Source organism: Triticum urartu, unplaced genomic scaffold, assembly GCF_056163025.1.
Source record: "Triticum urartu cultivar PI428250 unplaced genomic scaffold, HENAU_Tu73 scaffold1, whole genome shotgun sequence".
In the NCBI taxonomy this organism is placed as follows: domain Eukaryota; kingdom Viridiplantae; phylum Streptophyta; class Magnoliopsida; order Poales; family Poaceae; genus Triticum; species Triticum urartu.
The window spans coordinates 7,142,361-7,157,360 of record NW_028259461.1 but is presented as its reverse complement, the minus strand read 5'-3'; positions in this window follow the sequence as shown (position 1 = coordinate 7,157,360).

The following is a 15,000-nucleotide window of genomic DNA, read 5'->3' as shown; positions in this document are numbered from 1 at the left end:
TCATTATGGGGCAGCTCATGATCTTCATATCGATCTATTATCCACCTCTGTATCTATTCTTTCTTAGCTAAACAGGTGGAAGATCTATCCAATTTGGTTATATTATATCATGGACTCGAAAAACGGATCTGAATTTGACTGAAATGCACGATCTTCACAGGTATCACTTTTCACGATACCTAAAAGGTGGAATAGCGATTTTCGAACCATTTCCTATAAGAGAATGGTTTCCATTACTTTGAGAAATGGATTCTTATATCAAACTATAGCTATTGCATTAAAGAAGAAAAGAAACTAATAGAAGTCGAAGACGCGGAATGATAGTGAATAGAGAGAAAGATTCTTCTGATTTTCTTGTTTCTATCTACTAGACGCCGTAGAGAATTGAGAATTTTCATGTCTTTCAATTCTCGTACTCGTAATTGGAAAGTTATGGAAGGAGACCCATCATTTTGCAATGAAAACAACATATAAAACTCTGGACAATTTCGAAATCAGGCCAAGCGTCTTAATACATATGCAAAAAAATTCATTATTGGCCCACCATTGATTAGAAGATTTAGCTTGTATGAATCGCTATTGGTTTGATACGAATAATGACAATCGTTTCAGTATGTTAAGGATACAGATGTATCCACAATTCATTTAGAGTTACTTAATAGTCTATTTCTTATACCATATCTCTATCCCGTGAAATTCTCGAGCCAAAAGATGGATGCATATGCTGTGTTTCATTTTGCTAAATGATATCAATTAAATGGTGTATCAATTCCATAAATTGCATATAGCAATAAATAAATCAGCAAAATTCTTTCTAATATTTTAGATAGAAGAAACATTTCTTCTATCTAAAATATTAGAAAGAATGTACCCTTCTATCCAAATCCAATTTGCATCGATAAAATAAATCCAAATTCCAGTAGTAGATGAATAATTGCAAATTTGTGTGTGTACGAGATTAGAATAACTTCAAAATAACTGACATAATTTTGTATTTTTCCTGATCAGAAAAATACATGAAAAAGAAAGGAGGTAGAAAAATTTTTGGATTTATGGTTAAAGAAGAAAAAGAAGAAAACAGGGGTTCTGTTGAATTTCAAGTATTCAGTTTCACCAATAAGATACGGAGACTTGCTTCACATTTGGAATTACACAAAAAAGATTTTTCATCGGAAAGAGGTCTACGAAGACTTTTGGGAAAACGTCGACGTTTGCTGGCTTATTTGGCAAAGAAAAATAGAGTACGTTATAAGAAATTAATCGGTCAGTTGAATATTCGGGAGCAGTAATTTAATCGTTCAAATTTTTTTCTTGTTTTATTATTTTTTTAGTAGTCTTATAGTAGTCTTAGATTTTTCATTTTGATGAGCCTCGCTTTGAGGAATTCATGGAATAATCCATTTTCATGGAATAATGAATTAAGGAAGAAAGGATATGAGTCTACCGCTTACAAGAAAAGATCTCATGATAGTCAATATGGGCCCTCAACACCCATCAATGCATGGTGTTCTTCGACTGATCGTTACTCTCGATGGTGAGGATGTTATTGATTGTGAACCCATATTAGGGTATTTACACAGAGGAATGGAAAAAATCGCGGAAAACCGAACTATTATACAATACTTACCTTATGTAACAAGGTGGGATTATTTAGCTACTATGTTTACAGAAGCAATAACAGTAAATGCACCAGAATTCTTGGAGAATATTCAAATACCACAAAGAGCCAGCTATATTAGGGTAATTATGTTAGAATTAAGCCGGATAGCTTCTCACTTGCTATGGCTTGGACCTTTTATGGCGGATCTCGGCGCACAGACTCCTTTTTTCTATATTTTTAGAGAGAGAGAATTAATATATGATCTATTTGAAGCTGCTACAGGTATGCGAATGATGCACAATTACTTTCGCATCGGAGGAGTAGCCGCCGATCTACCTTATGGATGGATCGATAAATGTTTAGATTTCTGTGATTATTTTTTACGCGGAGTTGTTGAATATCAACAACTTATTACACAGAATCCAATTTTTTTAGAGCGAGTTGAAGGAGTAGGTTTTATTAGCGGAGAAGAAGCAGTAAATTGGGGCTTATCGGGACCGATGTTACGAGCTTCTGGAATACAATGGGATCTTCGTAAAGTAGATCCTTATGAGTCTTACAACCAATTTGATTGGAAAGTCCAATGGCAAAAAGAAGGGGATTCGTTAGCTCGCTATTTAGTACGAATTGGTGAAATGAGGGAATCCATCAAAATAATTCAACAAGCTGTAGAAAAAATTCCTGGAGGACCTTATGAAAATTTAGAAGTCCGACGCTTTAAGAAAGAAAATAATTCTGAATGGAATGATTTTGAGTATAAATTTCTTGGTAAAAAACCTTCGCCCAATTTTGAATTGTCAAGACAAGAGCTTTATGTAAGAGTAGAAGCCCCAAAAGGTGAATTAGGGATTTATCTAGTAGGAGATGATAGCCTTTTCCCCTGGAGATGGAAAATCCGTCCACCCGGGTTTATTAATTTGCAAATTCTTCCTCAGCTAGTTAAAAAAATGAAATTGGCTGATATCATGACGATATTAGGTAGTATAGATATCATTATGGGGGAAGTTGATCGTTGAAATGATAATAGATAGGGTAGAGGTAGAAACTATCAATTCTTTTTCGAAATTGGAATTATTAAAAGAAGTCTATGGACTGATATCGATTCTACCCATTTTGACCCTCCTTTTGGGAATAACAATAGAGGTACTCGTAATTGTGTGGTTAGAAAGAGAAATATCTGCGTCGATACAACAACGTATTGGTCCTGAATATGCTGGCCCCCTGGGCCTGCTTCAAGCTATAGCAGATGGGACTAAGCTACTTTTTAAAGAAGATATTCTGCCATCCCGAGGAGATATTTCTTTATTTAGCATTGGACCCTCTATAGCAGTCATATCAGTTTTATTAAGTTTTTTAGTTATCCCTTTGGGATATCATTTTGTTTTAGCCGATCTTAGTATTGGTGTTTTTTTATGGATTGCCATTTCAAGTATAGCTCCTATTGGTCTTCTTATGGCAGGATATAGCTCAAATAATAAATATTCTTTTTCAGGCGGTCTACGAGCTGCTGCTCAATCCATTAGTTATGAAATACCATTAACTTTTTGTGTGCTAGCAATATCTCTACGTGTGATTCGTTAAAATAGATCTTTTTCCTATAAAATCCATTAACTATTTATATTCCTTTTCTTATTTAGTATTTGGGTTGGTAAGTTAAACTAGATAGCTATATGAGTGAAACAAAACAGCTTATAAATTTGTAGTAAAAAGAAAAAATCTCATTTCCTACGTACAAGAAAAAAGTGGAAGTAAACATAAGCAGTGTAAACTCTTTATCCCAAGGTTGATATTTTTTAATTAGTCATCATATCTTGAAGCGGCCAAGAATAAAGGATTCACGATATGGAATTCCATTACTAGAATACTCCTAGTTATTACTATAACTTAATAATCCATAAGAAGAATCCACCAAAAGTTAGTGAAGGGTTAGGAACACTAAAGTACATAAAGGATTAGTAATGGAAAATCTAAAACATTAGAGATTTTTGCCCATAAAAGGAATCATAATAAGGACTTGCAATTTGTAGAAATTATCAAGTAGTACTTTCTTCGGATTCCGATCCAGAGTATGTTCCCATTCACTTGTTAAGGAAATGGCTATCAAGAACGAATTAACCCTTTATCCATTTTTTCTTTTTAAATACCCCCTCCCTGGGGAAAGAAGAATAGTAAAAAAGATATGGAGTGCACTAGAAAAAATTTTCATTATTTCCTTCCTCTATCCATATTCATGCAGAATTGCTCATGAACTAATACCCAACTCTTTCCATTTATTAATTGAATTCCTATAACAAGTAACAAGTGTTTTATTCCAAGATTAAGTTATTACTGAACAAAGAAAAATTTTCATTATATTATAAAGGATGAGATCAATTCGGAAGCGCTTTTTCTTATTCTAGCAGACGGAATTCCTTTGGTCTAATTTAGGACTTTCAAATCTATTTTATTTTATCTAATTCTATCTACGCCCCCGGGGCTAGGAACAAAACAGTCCTTTCCTTTTTCTGATCATAGAGAAGCCGTATGAAGCTAAGGTTTCATGTACGGTTTTGAAATAGCGGTGGGAACTGTGATGTTATCACCGACTATGATTATCTAACAGTTCAAGTACAGTTGATATAGTTGAAGCACAGTCAAAATACGGTTTTTTTGGATGGAATATTTGGCGTCAGCCTATAGGTTTTCTGGTTTTTTTAATTTCTTCTTTGGCAGAATGTGAAAGATTACCCTTTGATTTACCAGAAGCGGAGGAAGAATTAGTAGCAGGTTACCAAACTGAATATTCCGGTATCAAATATGGTTTATTTTATCTTGTTTCTTACCTAAATTTATTAGTTTCTTCTTTATTTGTAACAGTTCTCTACTTGGGCGGGTGGAATTTATCTATTCCCTATATATCCTTTTTTGATTTTTTCCAAATGAATAAAGCAGTTGGAATTTTGGAAATGACAATGGGTATATTTATTACATTAACTAAAGCTTATTTATTTCTCTTCATTTCTATCACAATAAGATGGACTTTACCGAGGATGAGAATGGATCAGTTATTAAATCTTGGATGGAAATTTCTTTTACCTATTTCCCCTGGGCAATCTCTTATTAACAACCTCTTCTCAACTTGTTTCACTATAAATAAGATAATACAATAATAGTAAGAATATTTTCAACACAAAAGCTCTCTCAAACAAGAGAAAGAAACATATCTTTTTCATAGATATTTAGAATGAATATGTTCCCTATGGTAACTGGGTTCATGAGTTATGGTCAACAAACAATACGTGCTACAAGGTACATAGGTCAAAGTTTCATAACTACCTTATCCCACACAAATCGTTTACCTATAACGATTCACTACCCTTATGAAAAATCAATTACACCAGAGCGTTTCCGAGGGCGAATCCACATTGAATTTGATAAATGTATTGCTTGTGAAGTATGTGTTCGCGTATGTCCGATAGATTTACCCGTTGTGGATTGGAGATTTGAAAAGGATATTAAAAGAAAACAATTGCTTAATTATAGTATTGATTTCGGAGTTTGTATATTTTGTGGCAATTGTGTTGAGTACTGTCCAACAAGCTGTTTATCAATGACTGAAGAATATGAACTTTCTACCTATGATCGTCATGAATTGAATTACAATCAAATTGCTTTAAGTCGGTTACCAATCTCCATAATGGGAGATTACACAATTCAAACAATTAGGAATTCGTCTGAAAGTAAAATAAACAAAGAAAAATCTTCGAATTCAAGAACGATTACTGATTACTAAACTTTGATTTTGTCTTTCTGTTATAAAAATCTAATAATTCTTTATTAAACTTTAAAATTAAACTATAAAGAAAAACGAAAAACTACTGCTTATTGGAAATTATTTCTTATTTTAAATCAGACTAGATTTTCGTGATATAATATAATTTATAACTATAAGTTTATACACAAAAAAATACCCTAATCCTTTTTTCCTTCCTTGAATCCTTTAGTTTTAGTCAGTTCATGAAAAATTTTATACTATTAATTTCTTTTTATCCATAATGGATTTACCTGGACCAATACATGAGATTCTTATGCTATTTGGGGGATTTGTTCTTCTACTAGGGGGTCTAGGAGTAGTATTACTTACCAACCCCATTTATTCTGCCTTTTCGCTGGGATTAGTTCTTGTTTGTATATCCTTATTCTATTTTTTATTAAATTCCTACTTTGTAGCTGTCGCACAACTTCTTATTTATGTGGGAGCCATAAATGTCTTGATCATATTCGCTGTAATGTTCGTAAATGGCTCAGAATGGTCTAAAGATAAGAATTATTGGACTATTGGAGATGGGTTCACTTCACTCGTTTGTATAACTATTGTTTTTTCACTAATGACTACTATCCCAGATACGTCGTGGTATGGAATTCTTTGGACTACAAGATCAAACCAAATAGTAGAACAGGGTCTCATAAATAATGTTCAACAAATTGGAATTCATTTAGCAACCGATTTTTATCTTCCGTTTGAACTCATTTCCATAATTCTTCTAGTTTCTTTAATAGGTGCAATTACTATGGCTCGGCAATAAGAAAACTTAGAAAAAGTACAAATTATAAGAATTGCAAATCTAAAATAAATAACTAAAGAATCACAATTTTGATTTAGTAAAATCCATCTACTGCCAACAAATACCTCCTTTTTTTTTTTTTTTTTTTTCTTTTGTTGTGTAATTGTTCTATTGTAATTAATTGAATCGGTTCAATTCTTGCCCTCATATTGAAATGAATCGAGATTGATAAGGAGTTAGTTAATGATGTTTGAGCATGTACTTTTTTTGAGTGTCTATTTATTTTCGATTGGTATCTATGGATTGATCACAAGCCGAAACATGGTTAGAGCTCTAATATGTCTTGAACTTATACTGAATTCAATTAATCTAAATCTCGTAACATTTTCTGATCTATTTGATAGTCGCCAATTAAAAGGAGATATTTTCGCAATTTTTGTTATAGCCCTTGCAGCTGCTGAAGCCGCTATTGGACTATCCATTCTTTCTTCCATCCATCGTAATAGGAAATCCACTCGTATCAATCAATCTAATTTATTGAATAATTAGACTTTTGAATAATTAGACATAGAATCCTCTAAACAAAGGCGCACATATTAAAATAAATAGAAATCAATACTATTTTCTTAGTATTATTTGAGAATATCCATTTTTTTTAGTAGATTATTGCATAGTATTCTTTTTCACTTAAATGAATTTTTGTATTTGTAATTCATTGATATTGCAATTTGAATATTGCAATAATTTATATTGAAAAGACGATAGCCAATTTATTGGCTAATTCGAATTCGTCTGTACAATTCGTAAAATTCTTTCTTATTTCTTATTTATTGTTGAAATCCAAAATTAAAGTCTCTTGGCTCTCTTCACGCTTTCTCACAAACAGATTAAAAAATAGATTTTTTTTTTTGAAGTTTGGATAAACCATTGCTTCGTCTGGTGTCTACAATACATATGACTCATTATAGTACTAATTTCATTTTTACCAGATCGAAAAATTTTATGTTGAAAAGAAAAATTTATAGATCCAATGTCACATTCCGTAAAAATTTACGATACATGTATAGGATGCACTCAATGTGTACGAGCTTGTCCAACAGATGTATTAGAAATGATACCCTGGGATGGATGTAAAGCCAAGCAAATTGCTTCCGCGCCGAGAACCGAAGATTGTGTGGGTTGTAAGAGATGTGAATCTGCCTGCCCGACAGATTTTTTAAGTGTCCGCGTTTATTTAGGGCCTGAAACAACACGTAGCATGGCTCTATCTTATTGATACGTTACAAAAAACTTCACTCGAATCGTCTGATTCCTCTTTACCGAAGAAGCCTGTGCTCGAAATAATCGAGCACGGGCTTTTCTGGTCAAAACGTATCTTGTCTTTATCACTTTATCATGAGTTATTTTCCTTGGTTAACAATACTTGTTGTTTTGCCGATATTTGCAGGTTCATTAATTTTCTTTTTACCTCATAAGGGAAACAAAGTCGTTAGGTGGTATACTATATCTATTTGTTTATTAGAATTCCTTCTAATGACTTATGCGTTCTGTTATCATTTCCAACTGGAGGATCCCTTAATCCAATTAAAGGAGGATTATAAATGGATAGATGTCTTCGATTTCCACTGGAGATTGGGAATCGATGGACTTTCATTAGGATCTATTTTATTGACAGGATTTATCACTACTTTAGCTACTTTAGCAGCTTGGCCAATTACACGGAATTCGCGATTATTCTATTTCCTGATGCTCGCAATGTATAGTGGTCAAATAGGATTATTTTCTTCGCGAGACCTTTTACTTTTTTTTATCATGTGGGAGTTAGAATTAATTCCTGTTTACTTACTTTTATCCATGTGGGGGGGAAGAGGCGTCTATATTCAGCTACAAAGTTTATTTTGTATACTGCAGGCGGTTCCATTTTTTTCTTAATCGGAGTTCTGGGTATGGGCTTATATGGTTCCAACGAACCAGGATTAGATTTGGAAAGATTAATTAATCAATCATACCCTGCAACCTTGGAAATACTTTTATATTTTGGCTTCCTTATTGCTTATGCTGTCAAATTGCCGATTATACCCCTACATACGTGGTTACCAGATACCCATGGGGAAGCACATTATAGTACATGTATGCTTTTAGCGGGAATATTATTAAAGATGGGAGCATATGGATTGATTCGGATCAACATGGAATTGTTACCTCATGCTCATTATCTATTTTCGCCCTGGTTAGTAATAATAGGAGCGATCCAAATAATCTATGCAGCTTCAACTTCTCTTGGTCAACGAAATTTCAAAAAAAGAATAGCTTATTCCTCTGTATCTCACATGGGTTTCATAATTATAGGAATTGGTTCCATAACCAACATTGGACTCAATGGAGCTATTTTACAAATATTATCCCATGGATTTATTGGTGCTACACTTTTTTTCTTGGCAGGAACCGCTTCTGATAGAATGCGTCTTGTTTATCTCGAAGAACTGGGGGGAATATCTATCCCAATGCCTAAAATTTTTACCATGTTTAGTAGCTTTTCAATGGCTTCTCTTGCCTTACCAGGAATGAGTGGTTTTGTCGCAGAATTAGTAGTATTTTTTGGACTAATTACTAGTCCAAAATTTCTGTTAATGCCAAAAACACTAATTACTTTTGTAATGGCAATTGGAATGATATTAACTCCTATTTATTTATTATCTATGTTACGCCAGATGTTCTATGGATACAAGCTATTTAATGTTCCAAACGCAAATTTTGTGGATTCTGGACCACGAGAACTCTTTATTTTAATCTGTATCTTTTTACCAGTAATAGGAATTGGTATTTATCCAGATTTTGTTCTCTCCCTATCCGTTGACAGGGTAGAGGCTCTCTTATCCAATTATTATCCTAAATAGGTTTGCTTTTTTTTACTCGTCTGCTCTATTAATGCAGAAATAAGTAAAAAAGTATATAATGCAGAAATAAGTAAAAAAGTATAATTAGATCTATCTCGAATTTTTGAGAACCCTTTGATAAGGCGTTCAAGGGGTTCTCAAATAAAACATAAAAGTAAAAACCTTCATTTCATGAAGGTTTTATTTTATGTAATCATTTAGGTGTTAATGTAAACGAACCATAACTATGTAAGCCTATTCCTAATAGATTTATACCAAAATAACAAATCCAAATTATAAGAAATCCTATCAAAGCTATAAGTGCAGAATTCGTACCCTTCCAATTTGGATTTGTTCTACTATGTAAATAAATTGCGAATATGGTCCAAGTAATAAATGCCCAAGTTTCCTTAGGATCCCAATTCCAATAGGATCCCCAGGCCTCATTAGCCCATACTGCTCCACAAAGAATACCTACGGTTAAAAGGGTAAATCCTAGGCTAATGACACGATAACTCCAAGAATCCAAACGCTCCGTTAATTGATATTTGTAATAATTTGGAAATGAAGGGACAGAGGTTCTTTTTAAAGCACTTCTTTTTGCATAAAAATATTTAATATCACTAAAGAAAAATGTTTTATTTAAAACATTTTTTTTCTTTTTAGAAAAGAAATGGAAATTATTTCGAAATCTAATGATTAGAATAGCGGCAGATAATAAGGATCCGCACAAAAGAGTTGCATAGCTTAATAACATCATACTGACATGCATCATTAACCACTGAGATTGTAGAGCAGGTACTAGTATCGTGGATTGATGCATTTCAGTTAAAAGACCCGATGTGGCAAAGCCTTGCGTTAAAATAGTACTTGGCGTAGTTATTGTGCTTAAATCATTTTTAGAGTTCTGTATTTTAGGAATGGTATGAAGAATATACAGGGCCCATGAAAGGAAGATCAATGACTCATATAAATTACTTAATGGAAAATGTCCCGAGGAAGCCCAACGAGAAACTAAGAATCCTGTTATAGAGAAAAAAGTAACTATCATTCCTTTTTCTGACGAATCGCGTAATCCTCCAAGTTCACGAACTAATAAGGTTATAAAATGAATCGTAATCACAATTGAAATCGTTGAGAAAGAGATATGAGTTAGTATATGTTCTAAAGTTGCAAATAGCATAAGGGGAAGGTCCCATTACAAAATTGTAAATTTCGAATTGATTTCTAATCTATTGTATTCTTTTTCAAGAATGCCGCCACTCGGATTCGAACCGAGATGCTTGAGCACTGCTTCCTAAGAGCAGCGTGTCTACCAATTTCACCATGGCGGCTAACTTCAAATAATAGGTAACTTAAAAGAATAATAGCTATTATCTTGGGAATCGTCGATATTGGGAAAGTCCATAAAATTTAGGAACATTAGAGTTTTCATTAAAATAGACTTCGTTTGGTAGTATCGTTTCCATTTTTTTTTTTTACAATAAACTCTTGCTTTGCCCAATAGAAACACAAACACTGCTTGAAAGAGTTGGAACTTCTTTTTTCTAACTTGCAATTATAGAACTAATTTTTTCTAATTAATTTCCCCTTTACATTTTGAAAATTCTTTCAATACAATGAAAAAAATCCAAAAGGGTTTCTATTTAATGATGAAATTAAAATAAAATGGATAAATAGAAAAGGCTTTTTGGATTTTTTAAAAATTTCTAGAATGAAAGTCTTTATGCTCTTATTAATAAGATTTACTAACCTTATGATTTTGGAGAAGATAGGTGGAAGTTGTAAGTCCTATTGTAAGAATACTCCACTTTTCATAATTTTCCTAATAGAATATGAGGAATTCTATTAGGAAAATTATGAAAAGTTCATTGATAGGAAAAGAATACTTAGCACACAGTATACCAAACAAAACTTTTTTTTTCTTGTATATATAAGATAAGAGGGGTTTTTTGTTCTAAGAATATTGTACCGAGTAATTCGACACATAAAAGTACATTCAAAGAAGAATCCAAATTATTAAATAATTGGAATTCTTTTTTGATAAGTCAATTCATATTATTCCAAAATCTTATTATTTGTTTGTTGCCCAGAAAAACCCTTTGGTTTTGGATGCTCATTACCGCTCGAAAATGATCTTGATTTTACTAAAGAATAAGATTGTACTATGGAAAAATAAGTCTTTTTCTTCCAAATATTTTTACGAATACGCTTTTTTGACATTGAAGTACGTTTTTTTGGAACTGCCATTCAAAAAGGAAATTACTTTTTTCTAGTTGTATGTGAAAGACATCTATTGCTGCAAATCAATCCTTCTTTCTTCTTTTTATTAGTATTTATACTTAGATACTGAAAGATACTTAAATTTTGAATTATTTTTTACTTCATTTTGTCTAATGCGGATAAGACAACAAGAATTTTTTAACATTTTTTCTTTATATATTTTATACTTTTTTTTTAATAATATAGAATATATAGAAGGGTTTCTCATTTAAATCTATTTATATCTATTTATATATCAAGTATACTCCATATATAGATATATGGTATGGAAGCCTATCCCCCATATAAGATAAGACGGGGGGATAAAAAGAAGGGAAAATGAAAATAGTTAATTAAGTTCAGAATGGTATTCCATAAAGGAAAGGAATTCCAATCAAAACAAAAAATACTGAGTCTCTTAAACAAGACATTCTAAAACTTAGGTAATTTATAGTCATTAGAATTTTAGTTCTATATGAAGTAAGGACTATTCGATAATTTCTTATAAACATAGGTTTTCATTGGAATTCACTCAATCAGTTAATTATGGAACAAGAGAGCTGTTTCATCTTTGTTTTAAAGAAATATAAAAATGAATTATGAATAGAAAGTAAAATGATTCCACTTTTTTTTTTTTATTTTTATAAATATCTTTATTTAGTTAATAAAATAACTTCGTTACCTAGTTATTTTATTAACTTTTTTAATTTAACCAACTAAACCCATTCTTAATTTTTAATTATTTCAATGAGATAAATTTTGGAAAAATTAAGAATTTCAGTATTTTTTCTTATTCTTTTTATTTATTCTTTCAGAAAGAGATAAGAATTGGTTTGGTGAATCGGAAACAATTTTATAGAAAAATTGAAGTAAAAATTGAAGTAAAAATTGCAATTTCTTTTCTTATGGAACATACATATCAATATGCATGGGTAATCCCTCTTCTCCCACTTCCAGTTATTATGTCAATGGGATTTGGCCTTATTCTTATTCCGACAGCAACAAAAAATCTTCGTCGCATATGGGCTTTTCCTAGTGTTTTACTCTTAAGTATAGCTATGGTATTCTCAGTTCAACTGTCTATTCAACAAATAAATGGAAGTTCGATCTATCAATATCTATGGTCTTGGACCGTCAATAATGATTTTTCTTTAGAATTTGGATACTTGATTGACCCACTTACTTCTATTATGTTAATACTAATTACTACTGTAGGAATCCTGGTTCTTATTTATAGTGATGGTTATATGTCTCACGATGAAGGATATTTGAGATTTTTTGTTTATATAAGTTTTTTCAATACTTCCATGTTGGGATTGGTTACTAGCTCCAATTTGATACAAATTTATTTTTTTTGGGAACTCGTGGGAATGTGTTCTTATTTATTGATAGGCTTTTGGTTTACACGACCAATCGCAGCGAGTGCTTGTCAAAAAGCTTTTGTAACTAATCGTGTAGGGGATTTTGGTCTATTATTAGGAATTTTAGGTTTTTTTTGGATAACAGGTAGTTTAGAGTTTAGGGATTTGTTCAAAATAGCTAATAACTGGATTCCTAATAATGGAATTAACTCTTTACTTACTACTTTGTGTGCTTTTTTATTATTCCTTGGTGCAGTTGCGAAATCCGCACAATTCCCTCTTCACGTATGGTTACCCGATGCTATGGAAGGGCCCACTCCTATTTCGGCTCTTATACACGCAGCAACTATGGTTGCTGCGGGAATTTTTCTTCTAGCTCGACTTCTTCCTCTTTTCATATCTTTACCTTTGATAATGAGTTTTATTTCTTTAGTAGGTACAATAACACTATTCTTAGGAGCTACTTTAGCTCTTGCTCAGAGAGATATTAAAAGAAGCTTAGCCTATTCTACAATGTCTCAATTGGGTTATATGATGTTAGCTCTAGGTATAGGTTCTTATCAAGCTGCTTTATTCCATTTGATCACTCATGCTTATTCAAAAGCTTTATTGTTCTTGGGATCCGGATCCGTTATTCATTCAATGGAACCTCTTGTTGGATATTCACCAGATAAAAGTCAAAATATGGTTCTTATGGGCGGTTTAAGAAAATACATTCCAATCACAAGAACTACTTTTTTATGGGGTACACTTTCTCTTTGTGGTATTCCACCTCTTGCTTGCTTCTGGTCCAAAGATGAAATCCTTAGTAATAGTTGGTTGTATTCGCCCTTTTTTGGAATAATAGCCTCCTTTACTGCAGGATTAACTGCCTTTTATATGTTTCGGATATATTTACTTACATTTGATGGGTATTTGCGTGTTCATTTTCAAAATTACAGTAGCACTAAAGAGAGTTCCTTGTATTCAATATCCTTATGGGGAAAAAGGATACCCAAAGGAGTGAATAGGGATTTCGTTTTATCAACAACGAAGAGTGGAGTTTCTTTTTTTTCACAAAATATACCAAAAATTCAAGGTAATACAAGAAATAGGATAGGATCCTTTACTACGTCTTTTGGGGCTAAAAAAACTTTTGCCTATCCGCATGAAACGGGAAATACTATGTTATTTCCTCTTCTTATATTACTACTTTTCACTTTGTTCATTGGATTCATAGGAATCTCTTTTGATAATGGAGGAATTGGTAATGGAATAGCAGAGTTAACCATATTATCAAAGTGGTTAACTCCCTCAATAAACTTTACCCAGGAAAGTTCTAATTCTTTTGTAAATTCATATGAATTTATTACTAATGCAATTTCTTCTGTAAGTCTAGCTATCTTTGGTTTATTCATAGCATATATCTTCTATGGATCCGCTTATTCTTTTTTTCAGAATTTGGATTTAATAAACTCTTTTTACAAAGGAAATCCTAAAAAAGAATTTTTAGATCAAGTAAAAAAAAATATATACAGTTGGTCATATAATCGTGGTTATATAGATATTTTCTATACTAGGGTCTTTACCCTCGGTATAAGAGGGTTAACCGAACTCACGGAGTTTTTTGATAAGGGTGTTATTGATGGAATTACCAATGGAGTGGGTCTTGCTAGTTTTTGTATAGGAGAGGAAATTAAATATGTAGGGGGAGGTCGAATCTCGTCTTATTTATTCTTTTTTTTATGTTATGTATCTGTGTTTTTATTCTTTTTTCTTTCTTAAGTTAAGGAATTTACAACAAGTCTCTTGCAAAAATAACTATCCTATCCCCTTTCTACAATCTCTCTATATCCTTGTTACATAAGGTAAGTATTGTATAATAGTTCGGTTTTCCGCGATTTTTTCCATTCCTCTGTGTAAATACCCTAATATGGGTTCACAATCAATAACATCCTCACCATCGAGAGTAACGATCAGTCGAAGAACACCATGCATTGATGGGTGTTGAGGGCCCATATTGACTATCATGAGATCTTTTCTTGTAAGCGGTAGACTCATATCCTTTCTTCCTTAATTCATTATTCCATGAAAATGGATTATTCCATGAATTCCTCAAAGCGAGGCTCATCAAAATGAAAAATCTAAGACTACTATAAGACTACTAAAAAAATAATAAAACAAGAAAAAAATTTGAACGATTAAATTACTGCTCCCGAATATTCAACTGACCGATTAATTTCTTATAACGTACTCTATTTTTCTTTGCCAAATAAGCCAGCAAACGTCGACGTTTTCCCAAAAGTCTTCGTAGACCTCTTTCCGATGAAAAATCTTTTTTGTGTAATTCCAAATGTGAAGCAAGTCTCCGTATCTTA